Here is a 26,783-nt window from a genome sequence, read left to right on the forward strand (position 1 = left end):
TTCATGGTTTTCGGTCTCAAAAGACACATTTTCCCTATTATCTGGATACTGTAGTATGGTGTAACCAGGCTCCATTGGGGTTTTTATTAGGCTTTTTTTCTTCACACTTCCAAGTTATGTCTGATCTAATAGCATCTAGCTCCCATAAATCTGTACTGCATGGAGATTCATTGTTATAGGCAAAATAGACCTCCTCTTGCTCACACTCAATATGGCTCTTGCTCTCTTCTCTAACCCAGAGACTCTTCAACATGATCCATGTAATAAGTTCTGTTGTTGTCACTCTTATTTCACTCTCCATGTGTGCTTCTTCATTCCTTTCTGTTTAGATATGTTCCTCCTTGTCCCTTGTGAACCATCCATCCTTCATTCTCTGTCTCACGGACTCAGAAGAAAAAGAAGAAAAAGGCTTCCAGAGCTTGGAATGTATAAAGTGTTGTGTTCAAGTGGCTGTCACTTTGATAATCACAGTGCATAAAACTATTGAATAATTAATTTGTTATTTCTATTCCATATATGTTGCTCCCTGTCGACAGCATTCACACTTTTTCCTGCTGATCTGTTCTATAAAGATCTGGGTTTTGTTAATATATGTGTATGTAGTTAATACAAAAAAGCAGTGGTTCTAAAGTTATATCCTATGCTACATATTTTTAATAGTGATTTGTCAGTTTAATGTTTTAAGTGTAATAGGCTTTATTAGTATATATTAATATTTTTAGTTTTAGAATTTCAGTTTTCACTGTCATTTTAGTTTCAGTACTTTTGTCTTTCTTCCCTAATATTCATTAACATTTTTAGTAATTTTTGTAATATTTTATTTTATTTCATTTCATTGTTAATTTAGTAATTTTTTTATTTTCAATTTTCAGTTAATTTCAGTTCAGTAACACGTTTTAATAGTTGAAGTTTTAGTAAGCAATAACAACAGTGATTAGAACAGAATACACACACGCATGCACGCACGCGCACACACACACACACACACACACACACACATATATATATATATATATATATTCAGATTTATGCATTAGTTTCAGATGAAGTCTTGCTAGCTATGCATAAGACTTGAAATTCAATATCAAGACATAAAGAGCAAGATGCTGAGGAAGGTCACATCTGTTTCCTATGTATCAAAATTCCAAATGGATTTGCAATCAAATTTCCCTTCTGCTGCATGTGAAATGATGGTTCATGGAACATTATTTACAGTGTTCAACATTTGAATTTAGTTTCTCTTTACAATGAGCATTGAAGTGGGTCTTATATTAATGAAATCAACTGTCTTATATGTAAACAACACAATAAAATTAAGATTTCATTTTAATTACTCATAGAGAATATATTTGACTGTTGAGCAAGCAAAAAAAAAAAAAAAAAGACTGATGCATACAATGCATCATTTTGTTTGAGTGTGTTGCATCCAACACAGGTGTTTAACTCATAAACTGGATGGACAGATTCAATACCAAGTGTATTCATAACCTCTGGCTTCTTCAGAATGACTTTTCTTAGAGAGAAATGAATTCAAGTAACCAGTGCTGGAATGAGTCTTAGCTCTTCTGGATCCATTGTTTCATATGTGGTAACCCCATGTTTTTTCCTGTTTCAAATCTGTTACGCTGACATGCTGTTTCAATTCAAGTAGTCCGCCAACTAACAATTGTTGTCTTTTCAAACTTCAGCTCTCTGATTACAAAGATGTCTTTATTGGTGTAGCTGAATTTGTATTGCAGGGAATTTGGTTGCAAACCACAATGATGTATCTGACAGTTTGTATATTCATTCAAAATAATGAATAATGGAACAGCTGATGATAAGGGAACAATTGTCATGTCTATTATGGTTTCATGTACAATTTCAATTTAGGGATTGTTGGCTATATTTCATTCCCCCTTGTATTGTTTCAACCCAAAAAGAAACAAAACGATGTTTTGGAAAAACTACCTCAGTCACCATTCAATTTAATTACATTCAAAGAAAGTGAATGGTGACTGTCTCTGTACGTCCCTAAAATCTCCTTTAGTGTTCCATAGAAGAAACAAAGCAATACATGTTTGAAACGTCATGACGGTAAGCAAATTATTATAGTAATGTTTATTTTTTTTTTTTCTGGGTGGATCGAGTATGCCTTTAAGATTACACTCACGTCGCCCGGAAGCTGCTGCTGAGGACAAATGCATGTCCGAGGCGCGCGCTGGTGAGCGTGAATGATAGACGTACGCGCGCGCGGTTCCTCTGCACTCACTTGTTTGTCAAGATATGTTTGAGATATTTTTTGATGCCGCTTTTGTGTTCACGAACTACAGTTTGGAAATTAACTTCTAAACATCAGTGACAAGTACCTCTCGGTAAGTTGTTAAATTAATTAACTCGCATACGCACAGTTCGTTGGGTGTTACGCCTTTTAAACATTATTCCGCTTGTGCGTAATTCCCCAAGTGAGTTTAGTATTGTTTTCAGTAATACACCAAACAATAAACACAACCTAAGTAGGTTTGTGTTTAAGTACTCTTGAGGAAATAATAAATAGTGTTGAGCTAAAGCTGCTTCTCCTCAAAACCTGTTGTTGGTTTGTTTTTGTTTTTGTCCGTCTGTTTATCGATTTCCGAGTAAAGCTTTTTTTAATCGTTTTTATGTTCTTATTTGTTTAGTTTTACTTTAGGTGTTGCAGTTAGACAGCACGACTATCATTTTGTAATATTTCTTCAGTTAACATCAAGGTTTCTTGAGTTAAAGAGCGAACAGGATGCGCGCTCCCGTGCGCCAACAATTTAATGATGGTTGTGCTCTTACACGTGAAAAGTGTGCAAAATAGACCGTGAACTAAATATTAAACTTTATTGAAGATAGGAACAGTGCGGGATTTCGAAGCGCCATGTAAAACCTATTCAATGGTCTGTTTATCCTTCACTGTGGCTAAAGGAAGGGTCGCTCCCGTTACTTGATACACTGCATGTTTCCCAGCTGGGGTGCGCGGTCATGAAGCGCGCTCCTGCGGAGATGCATCTCTCTCAAAAGCAGAGAAATGAATGTGACATGCTGCTCATATGATGTCATGGACTCTGCATTTGGGTGTACGTTCTTTTACATTGTAAATCATGAATGTTACTCTATTTGTTGTACCAAACTAATGTAAAAGTTAGTTGTATCTATGTAAAAAGAGTTTGTTAAACTAAACTAACTACTTTATAGTTTAAGAGCTCTATGTACATACAGTTAGCGCACAAAGTAACAAAACCAGCCTTTGCTGTGCTGCACTGGATTATCTTATGATCCATTCTCATTTGCATTGAGCTAATAGAAACACCATAACTGATGCAGCTTTATGACCTTGTGGTTCCTTTTTGAATTTAGTTCTGCTAGAAACAACTGCATTTTTACATGTGGGTAATCGGTCTGAATTATGGGAAGTTGTTCTGTATGACATGCTGTAGACCATCTAAAACAATTTTAAACAACATTTGCATAATGCATTTATATAAGGCAATCCGTTTTATTATACATAAAAAATTATACATAGTTTTAAATCCAAGTTAATTACTATTTTTACTGTAAGCAAACTGTAATAAATGCAACTGTATAATCTCTTACCATTACATTAAAATTTAAACCTTGTTTTGCATTTACAAAGGGTATGAAACAGGCTGTCAATTCCGTTTGGTTGAGAATTGGCTAATATTCATATTATAAAAGTATACAATAAAAAGTAGCAAACCAATAATAGGAGCATTTTGCTATCAGGTCTTTTTACTTGTATTTAGGGTGTGCCTGGGTTGCATTTGGAAACCCTCCTGATCTTTAACGATTTCCTGCTTGGCCTTTAAAATCTGAATTTAATGGGTTTTGTAATGCTGGCAGCTATTAGAATAGATCTTCAACCAGAGAGTGAGAAAATGACATGCTTAGAGATTGGTATGGACTAAAACAGAGACAACTGGCCCAATGATGTAGTTCTGTTTTATACTCCAAGGACATTAAATGTTCAGCATGCTTTTTATGTGTCCATCTCTCCATTCTGGTGTAAACAGACTAAAAGTTATGTTTGAGTTAAAAAAGCTGATAAAACATCACAATAATCCACAATCAGTTTACATGACTGCAATCCATCAGTTAATAAGTGAAAAGTTGCATGTTTTTTAAGAAACAAATCTATCAAGGCTTTTTAACATGAAACCTTTTCTTCTGGCCAAATATGAGTCCATGATCAATCATAAGAAACTGAAGAAGTCTTTTGCCTGCTGTCCTCACATAAAAATCCACCTGACATATTTATTTAGGAGGTTTTTGGACTGTTTTAACTTAAAAAGTACATAAAAAGTACTTGATCTGTGCATGTTTCTCTCTCTTGATTCCAACAAGATGACATTTTTACTGAGAAAGCAAATTATGGATACAGGACTCATATTTTATCCAGAAACAGTGGTTTGAAGTAAAAGGGATAGTTCACCCAAAAATGAAAATTAGCCCATAAATTACCCCCCTTCAAGTCATCCTAGTGTATATGACTTTCTTTTTTCAGATGAATCCAGTTGGAGTTATATTAAAAATAGTCTTTGATCCTTCAAGGTGTTTCAAGACCCTCAGTGGGTGTTGCATGCATCAGTCCAAAAGAAGGTAAATATAAAGTGACCATCCATAAAAAAAGGGTCTCACACGGGACAAAGGACTTCTGTAGCGAATCAATGCTTTTTTGTAAATATCACTATTCAAAACATAATAATCACTTTAATGTAGCTTGCGATCACTGTTGTACACGGAAGCAATTCTGGGCTGATGATGTATGGACATCCTTACAGCATGGAATGCTCACACTGCAGGCGTACCAGGGATGGAAATTAACTTTTTTGTCCACCGGCCACTGTGGCTGGTGGATTTCAAAATCTACCAGCCACTCAATGTTTTTACCAGCCACTTACTTGTTTTTAACCGACAATGTGTAACTGCATGTGATGCTCAAAAATGCTGCCTATCTAGGCAGCTTACTAGGTTTTGAAACAGCCGACTCTTGCTGAAGTAGCTCATTCTCTCAACTGCGTTGCCCAACCGGATAATACACTGCACTGTTTTCGTACGCTTTAATAAGGTTGTATTTAATTCCAAAGGAAAGGATTCACCAGTATTTGTATGTGTAAGTGTATTTATTTATTTTTATTTTTTTGTGGTTCAGGGAACACGTGGGGAAAAGTCCCCTGTTCAACACTGTATCACTGAAAGAAATCTCGGCTCGCAAACGTTTACACCATCGACAAACGAACGCACAGCGTTTTTAATACATCGTTTTTCTATGCGTCTCGTCACGCCAGAGCTGCCATTCAGTGTTTCCGTAAAAAAAAAAAAATTGGGGGAAAAAAAACGGACAAAACTCCTGATAAGATATTAATAATAATACGATTCCTACTAATAAAAACTATAAAACACACTAAGGATTACTAAGGATTAATGAGCTGCTGGATTTATGAATATAAATCAGGTTTTGTGTGTTCGCTCGAACTGATTTGCTGAAATCAAAACAGGGACGATAATAGGTGAGCGCCAGCCAATGAGATTGCCATTTGGACATTAACTCCACTCACTAGGCAAGGCAAGGCAAGTTTATTTATATAGCACATTTCGTACACAATGGTAATTCAAAGTGCTTTACATAAAAGAAAGTAAAATAGTAATGAAGAAAAATAATAACAAGAATAAAACAAGCAATTTTATAACTTTTAAAATTATTAAAACTGTACTTATTTAAAATGAATTTAAAACAGTTAGAAAATGATTTTACATAAAATTAAATAAAAAAAAACAGTGAAAATATATATTGCAATCAGTTCGGACATTGCACAGTGCTCATTCAATAAATGCACAGCTAAACAGATGAGTTTTAAGTCTAGATTTAAATGTGACCAGTGTTTTAGCACATCTGATCTCTTCTGGAAGCTGATTCCAACTGCGGGCGGCATGTTAACTTAAGGAGGACTCCCCTTGTTTTGTGTGAACCCTTGGTGTTTCTAACTGACTCGATCCTAATGATCTGAGTGCTCTGTTAGGTTTATATTTAGTGAGCATATCTGCAATATATTTCGGTCCTAGGTCATTTAGTGACTTATATACGAGTAAAAGTACTTTAAAATCAATCCTAAATGTAACTGGAAGCCAGTGTAAGGACCTGAGGACTGGTGTGATATGCTCAGATTTTCTGGTTCTAGTTAGAATCGTGGCAGCAGCATTCTGGATGAGCTGCAGCTGTCTAATGGTCTTTTTGGGAAGGCCGGTGAGGAGCCCATTACAATAGTCCACCCTGCTGGTGATGAAGGCATGAACAAGTTTCTCCAAGTCTTGGCTGGAAACAAAAGATCTAATTCTTGCAATGTTTTTTAAATGATAGTATGCTGATTTAGTTACTGCTTTGACATGACTATTGAAACTAAGGTCTGTCTCCAGAATCACACCAAGATTCCTGACTTGATTTTTAGTTGTTTGACCCCTAGAGTTAAGGTATGCATTCACCTTGAACACTTCATCTTTGTTTCCAAATGCAATGACTTCAGTTTTTTCCTTGTTTAACTGAAGAAAGTTCTGGCACATCCAACTATTAATTTCATCAATGCATTGGCAGAGGGAGTCAATGGGGCTGTAGTCATTTGGAGATAAGGCTAGGTAAATCTGGGTATCATCAGCATAGCTGTGATAGGCAATTTGGTTCTTTCTCATTATTTGACTTAGGGGAAGCATATACAGGCTAAACAAGAGCGGTGCAAGAATTGACCCTTGTGGGACTCCGCATGTCATGGACGTCCACTTAAACTTATGCTCTCCTAGACTCACATAATAACCTCTCCCTTCTAAGTATGACCTGAACCATTTGAGTACCATCCCAGAAAGCCCGACCCAGTTTTCCAGTCTCTCTAGTAGTATGTTATGATCGACAGTGTCAAACGCAGCACTGAGATCTAGCAATACCAGCACCGATATTTTGCCAAAGTCACAATTTAAGCAAATATCATTTATTATCTTAATGAGTGCTGTCTCTGTGCTGTGATGCGGTCGAAAACCAGACTGAAAATTGTCCAGGTATCCATTTGAGTTTAAGTATTTGTTCAGCTGATTAAAAACGACCTTTTCTATAATTTTACCTATAAAAGGAAGATTAGATATTGGTCTAAAATTGCTCAAAATGGTGTTATCAAGATTGCTCTTTTTCAGGAGGGGCTTAACAACTGCATTTTTTAAGGAGTTTCGAAATGTCCCAGAAAGAAGTGAGGCGTTCACCACTTCTAAAAGATCTGCTTCTAAGCAGTTAAACACATTTTTGAAAAAAGATGTGGGAAGTGTGTCAAGATAGCAGGTTGACGATTTTAGGTGCTGCACTATGTCTTCCAGAATTTTACTATCAATTGCTTCAAAAATCGACATAGTATCTTTTTGATATTGTGGCCGAATCTGTCTGACCTCTGCATTACTTGAGGATGTGCTAATCGCCTTCCTGATATTGATGATCTTCTCAGAAAAGAAGGATGCAAACTCAATGCATTTGCTGTCTGAGAGCATTTCACTGGGAATCTGACTTGTGGGGTTTGTCAGTCTCTCAACAGTGGCAAAAAGAGTACGAGTGTTATTTAAGTTACTGTTTATAAGGTTTGAGAAGAAATTCACTACCGGAAAACCCAGCTGTTCTTAAAAGCTGAAGACTTCCATAGGAACGCTGTTATTTTGACAGGAAAATACAATAAATAATATTGTTTATATGTAGCACTTCAATCCCCTCTCTCTCTCTCTTTCTCTATGTGAGTGTGAAAGAAAGCAACGGTGATTTGTGCGCCTTAACACTAGAGTTCGCGGTACATTAAACACAGGTGCGTTGCGGATCCATTGAGGAAAAAAAGGCACAGATCGTCTGACGGAGAGTCAGAGAGTGTTTGTGAGTGGAAAAAAAATCTGTGCTAAACTTAGCCTACAACTAACACAATTTATTAGCCATTGGCTAATATTAGACATAATTTAGTAGCCAGAAGGAAGATTTAGTCGCATATGAGAGTGATTTACTCGCAATGTAGAAGGTTGACTTACTAGCCACAGAGCTAACTTCTGAAAAAGTACTTGAAGACTGGAAGTAAAATGCATCCCCAGGACAGCAGTTATTAGACACGCGACCGATAATACTGTTTGTTAGTTTGCTTATTATGCCGTTAAAAACAATAAGATAAACACAAACTGTCCATATAATCTAAAATGTTGCAGAATGCTGGAGGAAAATGAACTTACCGGGGTCTGACAGAGACGTGACAGTATGCAGAAACTTGTGCGCGATAACAAATTCAACTCTTCACACGATCTTGTATATCATGAGCGCGTGCTATAAAACGTCCAGTAAATAACCAACAAATATATCACTCCGTCGGCGGCACTAACTTCAGCTGCAAACACTGTACTGGGAACAACGCCACTGTTTCGAGCCCGGTTTACACTGCCTTTCTCCAAGGAGCTGCTTAGGATGATATTATGCTATTTTTATTTACCCGCCATGGTGGCCGGTAGGTGAAGCGAGTTTACCCGCCACAACACAATCACCCGCATTTGGCTGGTGGCAGGTGCTAATTTCCATCCCTGATGCGTACCGTCTCCAAGCCCAACTGAACTGTGCCCTGGCCTACCTCTTCCAACCAGGCCAGGGCCGGGCTAAACAAAACACGCCCGAGTGCGTCACGAAGCTCTCACACTGGTCAAACAAACTGGGCTTTGGAGGTTAAATGCCCTGGTGCGGAAAATTCACAAATGACCTCAAACACCATACACAGCATTTCCTTTTGATTGGCAGGTTTGAGCTGAGGAAAATATAGTTTAAGCAAATAAATTTTGTGTTGGGCGATGCACCTTGTTGGTAAACAAATACTACATCGCCGAGCTCGAGCATCTCCATTCATGTCACCCATCCGTGTTTGTACAAGTTCCATATTCCATGATCGCAAATGCCTGGCAGGTCAAGTTTGTTTAGGCTTTCTGCAAACTGGCCAAATACAAATGAGACAGCAATAATTTAAAGATGTTAACAAGAAATGTGGCAATGATTCCTATTTCAAAGAGAGCACGTGCAGATGAGGAGTTAGTGCACCCACTTGGTTGGTTGTCAGGTTGAGTCTGTCTAGTGTCTACACAGGACATTTGAACTCAAGATTCAAGATTTCAAGATTCAAGATTTTTATTCGTCACATACAAAATTATATATAGCATATATATCCAGCAGTGACTCTGTGTCAGTACCTCATTAACAGAAAAAGGCAGTTTACTGTCGGGGATTTGTCATAGTGTAGCATCACTGATTATGAGTAATATATCTCGCGTCTGGTAATCAGGGTTAATTTAAACTTCTTTTTTTTTTACTTTCTTGTTTAACTGTATTCTTTTATATTTATTTTAGTGTTTTGCAGGCTCCGTATTCACTGACGGAAGTGCTAAAATAAACACAAGCTAAAGAGTTAAATCAGGTGTGTTAGATGAGTGAGACAGTGCTGGGCTAATCAAGGACAGTTTTGAAAACCATATCAGAGAATGTTCTTATGAATCATATAAAATATATTACATGCATGCACCGTGTTAAGGCAGCTTTAATCGCCTTTTTGGTTACTCCATGACTTAACTGAACATGCAATTGCATGCACATAGTTTATTTCCGCCTTTGATGTGAAAAGCGCCTTTGTGCGTGCAACTGAAGAGTACGCGCTGCGAGCCCAGTACTGTTTTCACTCTCGTTTGACTCGTGCTGAAGTGGAGCACGCGGCTGAAATGTCCCATTTCTGATGGTACTCATTCACTGCACAGGATCCATTAGTAAACAAATGATGTAATGTTAAATTTCTCTAAATCTGTTCCAAAGAAGAAACAAACACATTTACATCTCAAATGGCTTAAGTTTAAGCAAATTTGTGCAGATGTTTTCTCCAGTATTGGAATAGGCAAATTCCATCTTTCGTTCTCCAAACTAAAGTCAAAGGATCATGCTGTCCATTCATATCTGTTTTCATCACACTGATCAGGGGAGCTTTGCCTCGTGACTGATCATAGTTCTAATGTTTCATAACAAAGCTGTCTTTCCATAGGCTGCTATATTTTGCAACATCAGGCAGTGGAAGGAGCATGATGTGGATTACAGAACAGGATGTCTAGTCTAGTGAGTTTATGGTTAACCTCACTTTCCGTCTGTGGTCCTTGAGTCAGATGACTGTTGTAATGTATACTTACTCAAAGCTCATGCCTTGTCTGCTTCAAATCATTTTAAAACTATAATTTGTATTAATTGGTTCACTTCTTAATGGGCTGTGAATTAGAGATCCAGAAAACTAGACTGTGATGGTAGACAGTAGTTTTTAAATGTTAATTTAGCCATCCCTATAGTATAATAAACAGTATTAAAAAAAATTAAATTTAACAAGTCTACAGAATTGTTTGTTTTCATTAACTTTATGTAGATTATTGAAAAGATAATTAAAAGAAAAAATAGGAGTAACTAAGCATGCACATTTAAATACCTATATATTCATGCCATATTGAATGCAGTGTTATTTTATTAATGTTTATATACTATTATATGTGTGTGTGTTGAATTTTCTATTATTTTTATGTATTCAGTTATTTTTAGTAATTTGTTGTTGCTTCTGTCACTTTTATTAGTTAATAGTATTTAGGAATAATTGAGTAAATAATTTAGGATTAATTGTTAATTAACTTATTTGAAGAGTTTTAAAAATCTTACTTGTGAATATATGGCTTTAAAATAAATATTTGTTCTAAAATATTTTGCATGTGAAAATAAAACCAAGTAATACATCACGTTCATGTCACTTTGATGTTTCAAATCACGCAAACTAGGGGTACACGCTAAATATTTATCGTGCACCCGTAATGCGCACTTCTCATTGAGTATAGGTCCGCATAATGGGGGAATGACCATGTGTCGAGGTTGGCACAGTAGCACCCATATCCATCATTCAGCAGACATAACCCTCAGGGCCTTCTGAAGCAACTGCTCGTTAATCAGAATCAGGATCAGCTTTCTGAACAAGATAATAGCAGCTGTAGTCTTTCTCTGGCATAAGCAGGAAGAGACCATGACCTCGCAATGAGACTGGATTGTTTTCTTGTCACCAACAGTAGTACTTGTTTTACCCTTGATTAATATTGTAATTTCCTTCACAAAGGCTGTCATTGTTTTTCATATGACAGGAAGACTGTACATAGAGCACTGAGTTTCTTTGTCTTCCTGTCTCTTTTTTAAATATTACTGATGAACTAACCCTTCTATCATAGTCTGAGAAGCTATATGGAATAAAAGCCGAACATATACAAATAAAGATTTCCTTTAAATGTGCCTACAAATATTTATAAAAAACAAAACGGGCACATATAAAGTTCCAGAAAATTGGTCTTTTAACAATCATCTAATAAATGCAGCTTATGAGAACATTTAATGAGAAAAAGGTCTTGATGTTCCCTTTCTAGTGCCCCTGAGTTTTCTCTCACACTGTCCCAGTGTTGTCCGAGAGCAGAACTTCCCTGTAGACACTCCTGCTTTCTCTCTGAGTCATAGCTGACTCTGTTGCATAAGTTCAGGGGCTGACATCATTGTTAAAGACCCAGAACTGGGGTTGGAAGGCAGTGTGAACCGTTGTGGAGCCTCAAATCTCCCCCTGCACTGGGATGAGGAGCAGCTGGGGCTCCTGAGGTGTGGTCCACACTGTTGAGGAAAGATTGTGAAAAAGCTCCTCTGTATGTACTGTAACACAGGCACCTGGTTTTTGCATTTTGCTTGTAAACGATGTAGGCTATAGCTTGGTGTGTGTGCCTTTGTATTAGTCTCTCCTCTGATAGATTTTGCCTATATATACATAACCTTTGAAAATTTGTAGAGAAGATTTTAAACGGCAGAGAAATGGATAAAATGTGGGCATGTGCATTTGTAGTTTAATAATCACAGACTAAGATGTTTAACAACGCTAAATATATTATCAATAGTGTTTGAGCAATTAATAGTCATTCATGGTATAAATAAAGTGCACATTTTTAAAAATGTGTTTTAAAGAGGTTACTTTATGTTGGCACCAATAGGGCAGCGCACCGACTTGTTGTGCTTTGGGTGTCCCAAATTTGAGTCCCGACTCGCGGACCTTTCCTGACACAACCCCCCACCCCCCCCTCTCTCTCTTGCACTTCGCTTCCTGTCTAATATATTGTACTATTCTAATAAAGGCATAAATGCCAAAAATACATCTTGTAAAAAATGAGAGAGGGTATTTTTATTTTTTTCCCTCCTTATAATGTAATGATTTTTATAAATAGTAGGCCATTAATAGGCTATTTGTTGCCACATATGCTTTAGATCTTCGGTGTAAACACCACATTTGCATGTGAAATAACATACAGCACTTAAATTGCAACCTATGGATTTGCTGTCAGGTTTATAGTTTTAGCTGCTGTGACATGTTCACAATAATCTGTGATTAAAATGTCCACATATTGCGAAGGTAGGACTGAAATTGATCAGGAATCTTGTTAATAATACCGTTGTAATTCTTCAGAAGAAAGTGCAGAGCCGTAGGTGCTACACACAGCCAGCAACAGTGCAAAGCTTAACCGTCTTTTATTAGGAATAAAAGTATTTCCCCAGATTTCTCCTTAGGGATTTCTGAATACCAGACAGTAGTTGCTGATGTGTAAATGTTCATTTTTCTAACATTTTAAAGTTGCAAAAGTACAAGGCGTGTGCAGTTTAGTTTCTTTTTTACACTGGGGAGGAAGTTTTCAGTTTTGAAAGTTGAGTTTACAGTATGTTTTCAAAATTTTATTCCTCATGATATGACCCCTTTAAAGCTTAAGCTTGGAGGGCATGTTTTCTTAGCTGAGAGAGAACGGATGTGTCACAATTATGAGTTGAGAACATCTCTGACTCACTGCGAAGGATAAACACACACAAGCACATGAGCTCCTGACCATGGACAGGCTTGGCACCATATTTACACACCGACATACCTTCAGATGCAAATAGTTAAAAACTTATATTTAGTGCTCACATGAGGATCCCAGATGTGTTGATCACTCACAATGTTCTCTGACAGTTGGACACACAATCCTGAAGTATTCAGGATAACACTCGGTTTCTAAGGCCTAATGAAAACATTGTCTGCTAATGGAAGCCACAATTGGTATTGCTTTTGTGTTTTTTTTTGATTGTTTAAAAATATATGTCACAGTAGAAAAAAACACATCCATTTAGAGGTTAGGATGGTTCATATCTTTTTTTTTTCATGCCCTCATTCCCTTTGCAGCCGTTGGGACTTCATTTGAAGACAACAGTGCTTTTATATTGATTCTTTATGTGCATCATCAGCTGTTTGGCTGCTTGCTTATTCATTCTAAGATGCATTGAGGAGGTTTACATTTATGCAATTGCATTTGTTTAAAACATTGTTGCCCATGTGATGGAAGTTAACAACTCCAGACAGTTGTTAAACTATGTGTGGTTTGCAAATTGCATTTGGTTAGTCTCTTAACATGGAATATGCAGGCACAGTTGTGTCAGTTTTTTTCCTGGCTGGATAGTGTAGCCCTTTTTTGCTCTTAGCAAAATCATTCGAATTAGGCAGATAGTCAGCAGTAATTTCATTAGCGGAACTTTTACATGGATGATTTTTGTTTCTGTTATTTATTGTAGCTGGAAGTAAATGATGCCAGTGAAATCAGTAAGCCAAGAAATACAAAAATGCGAATGAGATCCTTTATTGCCATTGTTTTGATCTAAGTTTTTATTGCATTCACCTAAGGTTATAGTAATCCCTGGACGTCATGAGGACACACTTAAAAACAAATGCCAGCACACTTTAGACACACACATCTTGTTTCTGGTTGTCTTCTGCATGCTGTGTTGTGGATGGATTTGTCTTTCCAAAATGCAACTCTGTTTTTCATATCTATCTGTATATTTTAGTTGATGATATGATTTATATGGCCTTGTCAGCTGCAAACTATTGCCTCTGCAAATGGCACTAAACTTCCTTAGCACAGTATATGTCACAGAGGAAAAGAGGCAAGAGGCAGTTTTTTTTTTTTTTGCAGAGGTGATGGGTTCAGCCTGTGCTTGAGCGAGAGAAAGAGAGCGAACATGATTTTTCAATTAAGCCTTCCCTCAGAATTTTCTTCGTAACAGTGCAAAAAGCCAGATCTGGAGGGAGATCAAACCTCCACCCATGTTAAAACCATGTTAAATTGCACACACACACACACACACACACACACACACACTTTTATATAGAGTAATGGAGAACCACCCCATGTTTAAAATCGTACTCTTACTTCAACATTCATTTGTTAAATGCACTGTGTAGTAGATAACCAATAGTGTCAAGCCCATGTTGACAATATCTGTAGGACATGTAAGCTAGTAGCACACACACAGTGAATTTTGGATTATGGTGGTGCTAGTGAGTGATTTGTCGTGATCTACTAGGTCTAATATGCATACTGGCTTGCATGATTTATGTGCAAATGCATGTGTCAAATGCACACATTGGCAACAGAATCACCATTGGCCAAATATTTTGCTACATAAGAATTAACTTTCAGTCATCCTGTAAAACTATACATCTGCCCTTCTTTTACAGCATCAGCAATTTTGTCCATCTTGTGGATGTTCTGGGAACTAAAGTTCACTTAAAGTGGTAACTGATTGTCTTTTCCAACTTAAAATCTATACATTTATATTTGTGTATAAAGCAATATATTATAACAATGTGTTTGTTGAATTATTATATATGTTTTTTAGCTCCTGTTCTGTAATGTCTATGTGTAGACATAGTCTCAGAAAAATATTTGCAGGAATCTCATTTTACATTATATCTTCAGATTTGAATTAGAAACTCATGAGACATGTGACTTTCAACCCATTAATTTTCTAGATTGCTCCAGGACTAATTTCATGTATTTTTATATAAAATGTAAAAAAAATTCAGTGTGGTAAAAAAAAAAGTTCAGGGCACTTCAGTGTCTATAACTTATAATATTTTTGAGCATTATCAAATCTGGTTGATAAAAAGTGAAGCCCAAATGGTCTTTCCAAAGACACCAAAATTATGTGTGTAACAAACATAAATAAGGAACTGTTACAATTTTAAGTTCGGCAGGGCACTTTCAGCTGTGAGTCCCATAATGGGGGGTGCTGGCTAACAGGTTAAAATGCCATTTTTCACTTTTACTTGGGTATTCATTGATTGACATGGAAGGATGATCCTCTGTCACCGTCGTTCACTCTCTCTCTGTCATGCTGGCACATCTGCTTTTTTTTCTCAGCAGGTGTGCCATCAGCATTGGTACTTGACATATAATGATTGTTTGAAAGAGTCTGATATTTTTATATTTTAACATGCATTTCTGAAACCGTATGCTATTGCTAATATTTGTGTTTCCTATTTGTATTTCGGTAAATTACATGCAAAGACATAGTATGCAAAAACAGTAAATGCTAAAAGTTGTTTGCGTGGTTATTTCCACTCACTGCCAAAGGAATCAGTGGCAGTAGCTTCTGCTTGGTCATAAATACTTTTAAGGATAAAGTAATTAATTCCAAACAAATTCCATCATTAAGAAATAATACAACTTACATTTAGGGAATCAGACAGACAGTAAGTAGCCTGGTGCAAAATTTTGTTGCATTTGCAAGTAATTTATTTGTTGATTTACATACATGCCTTCAATTGTGTTTCTTTAAAACAACCAGTTCCTTGATTCTTTGCAAGTAAATCTTGCTACTTGACATTCAAGGTATTCATGTATAAAGTTTGTAAAAACCTGCAATCTGTATGTGCAAATGTTATTTATTTATTTATTTATTCATTCATATATGTGTATGCAAATTGTGTAGTTTTTTAAATATATCTGTTCCCATGCAGTGCCCACTTTGACATCTAAAAGTATGAGAAATATGCATTCTCTTATAGTCTAATACTTTTTCATTACATTGAAATGTATTCAGTATGGTCTCGGACTTTTGGACCCTGCTATGTGTGAGTAATTTTCCAAGCATCCTAAAACACCAGTCAGAACACTATAATTTGGTAAAACGTATCATCCTGACTTTAATTGACCAGTTTGACACTAGAGTTGCTCAAATGTGTATAGGAAATGGGGCACTTTTCTAAATGTGTGCCTAGGAAATGAGGCACATTTTTGTTACAGTTTTACATGAGATCACTGACTTTTCTTTTCAGTAGTGCTTATCAAAAGTTTAGGCATTATCTTTGCAATATATCTGTCAGACATAATGCAGTAATGGAGAGATAAGTCTCCATGGTTTATTTGATGGATGGAGTGGTAGAGATAGAAAAATTGCCTGAGGAGAGACATAGAAAGAGGACGGGAGGATACAAATGTGTTTTTCACACATTCTCTTCGCCTTTAGAAATGCATTCACCCAGGGACACTGTACTCCGATGTTAGTCTGATTCTGCCCCCCACTGTCTATAATAATGTCAAGCTATAGTTTACCTGTCTTAAGCTAGTAGAAGAAAAGGTTGCAAACATTAAGCTTGAAACATTAGTGGGTGGGGAAAAACAATAATTATTCCCCTCTTAAGAGGAATAATTATTAATCATAAAAGTAGATTCAAGATTCAATGTGACCCATAATTTTTTATTAACATAATTTGGTATTTAAGCACTAATTAAAATTGGTAATAATAAATATGGGTCAGCTGATAAATGCTGGTAATTCTCACCAAGTAGAATATCAATTACACTGCAGTCTATACAACCGATTTTTTTTTTGTCATAGTCTAATGATTGTCCAGTTATTATTGTCAAGAAGCAAAAAAAAAAAAAAAGGAAGATGCAGATGTCCTTATGAATAAAGAGGCTACACTCATTGTGTAGACAGGCAGTGGTCCATGTTATTTATATGACATGTTTTCCTACCGTGACCCACTTGGTACCCTCATTAAAAGTTTTTCTTCATGATTTATGTTTCTATCAACACTTCAGCACTCTAATGAACTGTTATCTCCAATCATTTGAGTTCTTGATGAGTTGGCCAGCTTTTCGTTATCCTTTTGTGACTATGGTTTGGGGATGGCCATTGTAACTTTGTTACAATGTAACCATTTGTCCACTGTCTGTATTTGGGTACTGTACTTGATTTTCTTCCAGATTTACTTTCTTGCTCCTTACCAGTCATAAAGTGTTATCTTAAAAAAAAAAAAAACAACCTGTGGTAGTAAAGCTTCTCTGGTGTGAAACCACATGGTTTTGGGTTCATGTCACGTGTTTCTCAGTTCACTGGGCTGTCCAGTCCTTCTCAGACCATCCCATTTGGCATGCCTGTCTCTACAGTGACTTCTTCCCAGTCTTTGCAGGATGGATCGTCTTTCTGTCAGTTGCATGGTCTAAAGGCTCCTAGATTTCTTTCTGCTGTCCAGGTGCAAAGAAAGAAATGCTAAAGGGAGAGATCATGTTGAGAGGTAAAGTATTTTGGCTCAACGTATAGTGTCTTTCTGTTTGTCATGTGCAGATTTATTTCTTATGCTGATAAAGCTTATCCAGAATTCTCTATCTTGGGCTGTTAGTTGTTTCTTTGGTCTATATTTTAGCTCTAACAATATGAGTCTGTGTTCATGTATATTTGCACTTTCTGCCTTGAGTCTGGTTTCTTTTTGTTTAGCATGTCAGAGAGGATTAAGAAATACATTAAAGAGCCTCATCTGGTTTTGCCCATTTTAATGAGACATATACAAGCATGTTTGTTCCTCATTCTTCTCTGTGATAAAGTGTGTGTGTGTGAAGGAGGTTGGGGAATTGTTCCCTCTCTCCCATAAATATGCATCCTCTGCCAAACTTGCTTTGCCTAATCATAGATTTCTATTTTTTTCTCAGTAACACTGAGAGACTTGATTCAGGGCTCCAAGGTTGCTGCAAAAATACATTGCCATTAGTAGTTTGAATCGTTTGAAACCGTTTTGAGCCACAAAAGTAAAGCTGAATGACATAAGTTAATTTCATAGCGCTGATGAGTGACTTCTGTGTAGCTAAATTTTTAAAGCCTGTTTTCGTGCACAAACAAGGTGTTGATTACGAAGTGGTTGAGCGTTTGTGTTTGTTGCATTGAAATAGTTTTTGCTCATTTTTGTTATTTCTGGTTATTTACTAGTTGGATAAAGCATGTTCAAGCACTGTAGTTATTGGACTGAAAATAAAAATGTTCTGTGGACAATGACGCATCACATTCTCATTATCTTTAATTGCAGCTTGTCGAAGTGTTAAGACAAAACTTCAAATGAGTGTGTAAAACTGGACTCCTCTGATGTCTCTTACCAGTTGAATAGTCATCATCAGTTGAAATACTATTTGATGGCATCTAGCCTACGTAAAATCAAATATGCATTTACTTATCCAAATTCTGTATTCTTTTATATAGTTTAATGTGCTTCGTAACATAAATTACAGGAAATAATTATTTCTCTTATTGAGGGTGTCCCCAAAAGAAAGTTCTGCCCACAAACATTGAGTTGTAAAATGCTGGATAAACTAAAGGCTGTTGACTAATTCAGACCAAAGTTAAGTTTCCTCAAAGGTTACTGATGAATTGTTTACTTAGCTTAATTACAATAAGTGTATTATGAGCACAATAGGGAAGTAGAAAGGAAATATTTGTAAATGATTGTGTGTGAGGGTTTGAGAAGGGGCACTAGGTGGAGCTCTGATCTCTTTCAGGAGCTCAGCACACGTGAGGATCTTGGCTTTTTTCACTGTTTCTCTTTGTGTTATTTGTGTGATGTGTGTCTTTCTCTCAAACATTTATTTGTTCTTCTTCTTTACTCCTCACTCTTACACAGAATGCAGTAATCTTAAACAGCCATGATCTGTTTTATCTTACCCTGACACCTAGACTCTGGCCTGCACACTGTCATCATGTAATCTCCAGAGATCCCTCTCTTGGTTTAGTGTACACAGCACATTGGTTTTGTTTAGAGAGGAAACAACTTGGATATCTCTTTCACCTTTTTTTTTCAGCAGCAGTAAGTTCCAGTCTAGTGATTTAGATTATATGTCGGCCAGGACAATTAGTCAGCCAATATTTTTCCTCCGTGAATTTTTTTTTCTCTGCTCTACATCAAAGAATCCTGACAAAAAGTATCCTGGTTTCAACAAAAACAATAATAAATGTTTCTTGGGCACCAGTAAAGATCATGTGGCACTGAAGGCTGGAGTAATGGCTGCTGAGAATTCAGCTTTGCCATCACAGAAATAAATTTCATTTTATAATTTTATCAACATTTTTGATAAAAATAAATGCTTGTATGGTAAGCAGCACAAGAGGCACATTCAAAAATATTGCCGACCACAAACACAGGAGACACATTTGATTTGTTTGCACGTATTCTGAAACTTCTATTCACTTTTTAATTCAAAATTTCAAATGGTTATGCTGATAATACTATTTCATATAATTTAATATGTGAATGTGATCTCTTGTGTGTTATTTTCTTCTAGGCTCCTTATAAAACCTTGTATCCCTGCAATGTTACAATCCATTCTTATATTACTGTGATCTGCATTCATGCTTTAGCTCACCAACACATCACATCATTGTGTCAAACTTCACTTTGTCCTTGTCCTTTCATGTCACAGGATCACACATCCACTACTCTCCTCCCTGCCAATCTGTGAGGCCTGCTATGGCATGACTGTGGTGGGAAAGCACCGTGCTATATTTGAAAGCCTCTGATGTCTGTCTTCACATGAAGCTTTAGCTGCCGCACAGTACTCCTGTAGAGGGGGTGTGATTGACAGTAAAGGGGTGCTTGTGTGTGTGTGTGTGTGTGTGTATGCCAGTACCACTGTCCTCCCCTCTTCCTGTTGCTTGTTCGCTCTCTGACCTTCTCCAGAGCCGATACATCTCTTTGGAAGAGCAGCGAATACATCTGTCCTGAGTACTACTCTGTATTTAACCCTTTCATGATTTGAAATGTAGTGAAAGCAGTTGACTTTCCCCAGTGAGGCACATCTGATACAAGCATTACTGCTACAGTAAGTTATTTGGACACATTTTGTCTTTTTCTTTTTTTCATTCTCGTATTTATTCTGTTATTTAAAGTTTTTGAAAGTTTCAGAAAGGTGAAATCTGAATAAGCATGTAATTTGAATGAATTGTGTGTCCTCTATAGCCTGTGATTTAGTTTGTGTACATTAACTGAACTCAGAATCCCAGTATATCTGGTTTCTTACTGTAAGTAAAGTGGGTCAGTATCAGTGACTGAGAGTTCAGAGAGACTATGCAGTGTCCATTAAGGCTGAGTGATCCTTGATATGAGACAGACACGGAAAGACAGTGACAGAAAGTGCTTAAATAGACTGCTGAACTAAGTGGTATTGAATCGTAAAGAGCATTTGTTGCCTCCCATTCCTGACGAATTCCTTAAACTCTCAATGGTCCATTCTTACTATTCTAGCCAAATCGTGTGTACAGTATTTTTTGATCTGCTTGGAGTTGCTGTGAAAGCTTTTTAACATCATAGTATTTGTTGTACTTTATTTTGCTTGTTCCACTGGGTGTGGCTTAAATGATCACATCTCATCTGATTTTAGCATAATATAGAATAAGTTTGAAAACCAAGTAATGTATACAGATGTTTGCATAACATTCTGCCTGTTTCGTTACCTTCATCTGATCCTAGATTTGTCCTTTTATTAATGATATTGCTGTTCAGTTCGGCTTTTTGGTGGGAAGAATAAAAATAGGCTCTGAAGGATTGGCTAAAGGAGTAGATTTATTTTAAAATGTCCCTTTTTCAACTAATGACATTTATATGGAGCCCTGCACATGACTTGCAAACAAAAATATATTTATCATGGCCACAAATGAAGAATTTTCCTGCTGGTTTTATTCATTTATTATTTAATTTATTTAAATGTAATATTTAATTGATAAAAAAATAATTGAATTATTTTTGTTAAATCATAGCTAACAAATAAAAATTGATTTCCATCCTTACAGTTTATTAATGTAAGTTTCAAACATAGCCATAGTGTTGTTCTGAGCACTTTCTGTTGCCGAGTTGTTCATCCTTTAATGGTGTGTGTGGGCACTAAGCCTAAATAACGAAGCCTCATGCTCAACAGCTGTCCAGTGACCCCACCTGCTCTCTCTCCATCACTTTGACCAAAATAGACCCCCACAAATGGCAGATACACATTACAAACAATATTTTCTGTACAACATGAGGTCAGAAGAGGAAATTAGGCTTTTATGCTTGTATCCATAGGCAGTCAGATGTGATTAGGACGTGAAAACACATTCTGTACTGCTGGATAAGCTTTTAAGCTATGTAAATATTTTAACTCCATTTCCACACCACCATATCATTTTCCACTGGATGAGTATTTGTGTCTGTAGTCCTTAATAGTATGACAGGCTTACGTGTTTGCTGTAAATTAACTAGCCCAATGCTAAATATACTCGCTCTAGCTTTAGCTAAGCTTAACTGGCTAACAATGACTTATTATCTGGCTTAAGGATGAATTTCTGTGTTTTCACTGCATAATAAAATTCACATTCGTCACGACAGAGTGTTTAGCTCATAGCATTGTAATACCGAAGACTAAAAACATCTGAACACATTTTTGTTTTCAAAAGAGATTGAACACACTGAATGGAACAGAACATGGGACTCTTGAGATGCTTTTTAGAAAGTTGAACTGTTAGAGCATCTTAAATATGACATAATGCTTATGCATGTACACTACTGTTTAAAAATTTTGGGGTTGGTAATGTTTTTTTTGGGAGGGGGGGGGGGCTTAAGTGTTTTTCATAGTCTTTTATTTTCATCAAAGCTGCATTTTAATATAAAATAAAGTAAAAACAGTAATATCTTGAAATAAGATTACAATTTAAAGGAGCTTATATTTTATTTTAATATTTTAAAATACTGAATTTTCAGCAGCTGTTATTATTAGCAAGGTTGAAAACAGTTGTGCCATTACATTTTTGTGAAAATCATAATACTTTTTTCAGGATTCCTTGATAAATAGAAGGTTCAAATGAATGGCATTTATTTCAAATAGAAATCTTTTGTAACAATTCATGTCTTTTAGTGTCACTTTTGGGCAATTTAATACATCACTGCTGAATAAAAGTATAAAAATAAATACATCTTACTGACTTCAAACATTTGAACAGAAGTGCCCTTATAGCAACAATCAGAAAATACCTTTTGTGTGCGTTAATATTGTGTACTGTTTATGTACATACTGGCACTTGTTTGTTTTCTTTAAGCTGGGACTGAAAGCCATGGCTAAATCTGTTGGCTTTCTTTAGAAGGTGGCTTGTCATTGGTGCCCTAGATACTCAGTAAGGGTTATGCACTGGGTGCACACACAACCTCCTAGTGCTTTCAGCATAAAGGTACAGTCACATCATTGACACAGCCCAGCCATTCAGACAAGGGAAAGAGAAAAGCAGTGACCCAGAGTCAGCCACTCAGAAAGCACATTCCCTTTTTAGGACAGAGGTAGGGCAGTGTGTGAGTGAGTGAGTGAGTGGTAATTTTAGGTAAATGTAATGTGGAATGAGTGGACAGTTTTCTGACCTTGTACTGCTCCGTACTAAGGTGACCAACGAGTGGTTGAAACAGGACTCCATGATCGTTTACCAGTCCCTCTCAATCTCGGGAATTTGATAATATATCAAGCACTGTAGTCATACTGGTTAAATGGAGCAGAATGCTGCTACGGGTCATCAGTTCATTCTTCTGAGATTTCATTCTGCTACATCAGTTACGGGGTGAAGCATTGATTCACTGATGTAGTGTGATTCCTTTTGCATATTATTGACATTCTGCTTCAGGCTCTGCATATTAATATAAATGGAATCTTAGCCTTTAAATGAGGTCTACATCTATAAAAATATGTGAATTGATTAGTTTAACCTTTTTGTTTGAGTCTTATTACAGCAACCTGATATGGCATCCACAAAATAAGCTACCTTGGATCTGTAGAATGTAATGCAGACTAATGCAGATAAAATTTTATATTTATATTTCTGAGGCCCAATGCTGCTGGAAACCCAACTCTCATAGTATAACATTCAAGCGGCAAAGAAGATGACCGATCTAAAGAGATGCTGTTAATCTTTCTTCGTATTATTCAGCACAAGGTAGCATCTTCAGGGTTTTACAGTACATCTTAAAATAATAAAATTACAGATATTTATGGAGAATATTTTTTATTTACACTGGTGTGAAAAAGCTTTTGCCCCCTCCTTGCATATTTGTCATGCTTGAATTCTAATAACTGGTTGTGCCACCCTTTGCAGCAACAACTGCAATCAAGCATGCGTTAACTGGCAATGAGTCTTTCACATCTCGCTCTTTGCAGAATTGTTTTAATTCAGCCACATTGGAGGGTTTTCGAGCATGAATGGATTGTTTAAGGTCATGCCACAGCATCTCAGCCATAGCATCTTGAGTCATTCAAAGATGGACTTGCTTGTGTGTTTGGGATCATTTTCCTGCTGCATAACCTAAGTGCGCTTGAGTGCAGAATTCCTGTTTCCAGGGTGTGATTTGTGAAAAAAACAGAGGGGGGGATGTTTTGAAACATTTTAATTCATAAAAATAAATCATGAGAACATGAACTAGATGACGTCATGCACTAATTAGCATATTTATGACGTAAGTGCGTCGTATTGTATTGCCTCCCTGCAATTTAATTTAGCCATTTAATTAAATTCTCAATAAAACTGTTTTTATTACTATTTAATGTTTCTGTTGTCAGACAACGGAATGAATATTATAATGACTGAAACACGGTCCATTAATATACATAATCAGCTCTCAAACATTAATCTGCACTAATGAAATCAAACACACATACGATAAAGTCAGTAGTTGTGCTGTGACTGATGTCGGCTATACTTGCTTGTAAAATAGAGTTAGAAGCAACAGAATATCTTTTTTTTTTTTTTTTTACTGAAAGTGCCGTTCCTCTCTGCGCTCGCTGAACACAGCAGATGCAGAGAGAAAGGCTCGCGCTGGGAAAGAGACGAGAGACCTTGCACTCGTGCGGCAGCACCAGAGAGTCTCAGAGACTAAATAATGATTGCCCAAAAAGTCGCTAGATTTGTCGTTAGTCGCTTTTTTGGAATAAAAAGTCACTAAATCTAGCGACAAAGAAGCCAAGTTAGCAACTCCACTGCCAAGCGGACCGGCTTCAACCGTCACGCAAGTGTTGATAGGCTATTACTCGTGAGGTGTAACCAATCAGGGACATTGAGCAAGTCTGCAGAGTGGTGAATACAGAGAGCCAGCCAAAGTAGCACATTTTAAAATAAAATTTACTTTAATTAAACCATGGATCTGTGGTAAGTTTTGTGATCCGTCTCTCCACTAGTGTAGTAGCACTGATCACTTTGAGGGGGGAATAAATTTATCCCCACCGGGGATAAAAATAATTAAGCAGAGGCAGGGATACATTGACCAGAAAGGGGGAAATCCCACGCATCCCCCCCCGGCGAATCGCACCCTGCCTGTTTCCATCAATTATGGCAAGTCGTTCAGGTCCTGAAGATACAAAGCAGCCTCAGACCATCACACTACCATCACCAAGTTTGACTGTTGGTATGATGTTCTTTTTATGAAATGCTGTGTTGGTTTTACGCCAGATGTGACGGGACACACATCTTCCAAATAGTTAAACTTTTGTTGCATCAGTCCACAGAATATTTGCCCAAAAGTCTTGGGGATATTCAAGATATTTTTTTGGCAAATGTGAAACGAGCCTTTGTGTTCTTTTTGGTCAGCAATGGCTTTTGCCTACGAATTCTCCCATGGATGCAATTTTTGCCCAGTCTCTTTCTTGTTGAGTCATGAACACTGACCTTAATTGAGGGAAGTGAGGCCTGCAGTTTTTTTAGATGTTGTTCTGGGTTCTTTTATGACCTCCTTGATGAGTCTTCGTTGTGCTCTTGGAGTAATTTTGTTAGGCCAGCCACTCCTGGGAAGGTTCACCACTGTTCAAAGTAGGGCTGCACAATTAATTAAATTTCTATTCGTGATAACAGTTACGGTGGCCACAATTACGTAATCGTTCAGAGCGGCAATTAATCATGTTAAATGTTATTCTGCGTTCTTAAGATGCGTTTTTCTTTCTACATGTTACTTTTTATTTATTTATTATTTATTATTTGTTCTGGACAGATATCACATAGATACAGTACAAGGAGGGGAACGGAGTTCCACTCCACTTGCATGAATAAACAAAAAAATCCTAAGGGTTTTTATCTTAAGGGTCTTATCTTAAGGGTTTTTCCCATTACTTTAATTTGAGTTTCAGTATAAGATTTATAATGGCATTCATATTTGTGCTTTTTTTTATAATTTAAAGAAGAAACCAATCCGATGTATAGTTGACATTTTAGGCTTAATACTATAGAAAAGCAGTAAAAGTTTTTCAGTTAGTGTTTTCAGCTCGTTTATTTTCATATAAAAATATATTTTGCAGTTGTTTCAAACAATGGTATAAACATCATTTAATGTAAATTGTAATCGTAAATCGTAAAAAAACGAATAATCGTAAAATGTATTAATTTCAAGGGAATAATTGACATTTATGATTATTTTTGTCATAATCTTGCAGCCCTAGTTCAAAGTTTTATTCATTTGTGGATAATGGCTCTGACCATGGTTCACTGGAGTCCCAAAGCCTTAGATATGGCTTTATAACCCTTTCCAGAATGATATAGGTCAACTATTTTGTTTCTCATCTGTTCTTGAATTTCTTTAGATCGTGGCATGATTTGTTGCTCTTTCAGAATGCTTCACTTTGTCAGACAGGTTCTATTTAAGTGATTTCTTGATTCAACAGGTCTGGCAGTAATCAGGTGAAATCAGTTAAATTTAACTCTACTTCCTAAAATAATGTGGTTAATCACAGTTCTTTCGTGATTTAACAGGAGGAGCAATTAATTTTTCACATAGGGCCAGGTAGGTTTAGACAGCTTTTTTCCGTTGATGGATGAAATCATCATTTAAAAACTGTATTTTGTATTCGCTTGCATTATCTTTGTGTAATATTACAACATGTTTGATGACCTGAGTCGTTGAAGTGTGACAAATATGCAAAAAATGTAAAAACAGGAAGGGGGCTAAACCTTTTTCACGGCACTGTAGCAGATAATTTAGTTGTATTAGAAAACTAAAAGTCAGATTAGCTTAAACTCTTTTCCCGGTAGTGTATTTCTGGCACGGGACATTCTGAAATTTGATATGTGGGGAAATCAGGGCCATTTTGAGGACAAGCTAAACATGAGGTATAGTATGTTATCTTTAAGAGAATCCAGAAATACGGCTAGATTTCTGCTAGTCATATTTGAACTATCCGGACTTTAATTAGCTGCTAAAAGGATCAGATATTTTCCACTGGCTTTCCTACATGTTTCCATTTATTTTTAATATGTTTATTTGCCTTCCCTGGGACATTTTACAGTACTGTTTAATTGATGATAGATGTTAAAATTCAACAAACCAAAAACATGGCCAAGTCTCTTTGCTTAGATTTATGAAATGTTTTGGTACACAGAAAACAATTCTTACACTAACATGCAATTTTTAAACTCTGGATTTAAGCTTAGACCCACTGCATGGCCATTTGGCTTAATTTGTCTCATAATTCCTCTTTATTTCTGTTTGCTTGAGTTTATTGTCACCATTTACCACTTTAATCCTTATTTACTACTGTAGCGTGCAGATGGTGTTAATCCA

The 26,783-nt window shown here is 36.5% G+C and overlaps 1 protein-coding gene across 2 annotated transcripts in view; it reads left to right on the forward strand.

Moving 5' to 3' along the window:
- The first annotated feature begins 2,201 nt into the window (after positions 1-2,201).
- The window catches only part of LOC132122226 (supervillin-like), a 72,182-nt gene continuing 47,600 nt past the window's right edge, over positions 2,202-26,783 (forward strand). The window contains exon 1 of one of the 2 annotated variants that reach the window (XM_059532225.1): positions 2,202-2,354. The gene's annotated coding sequence lies outside the window, so the exon portion shown is untranslated. Of the gene's footprint in view, positions 2,355-19,926; positions 20,056-26,783 lie in introns of those variants that run through there. The other variant, XM_059532226.1, reaches the window with a different exon arrangement.

Source organism: Carassius carassius, chromosome 40 (assembly GCF_963082965.1).
Source record: "Carassius carassius chromosome 40, fCarCar2.1, whole genome shotgun sequence".
Lineage (NCBI taxonomy): Eukaryota > Metazoa > Chordata > Actinopteri > Cypriniformes > Cyprinidae > Carassius > Carassius carassius.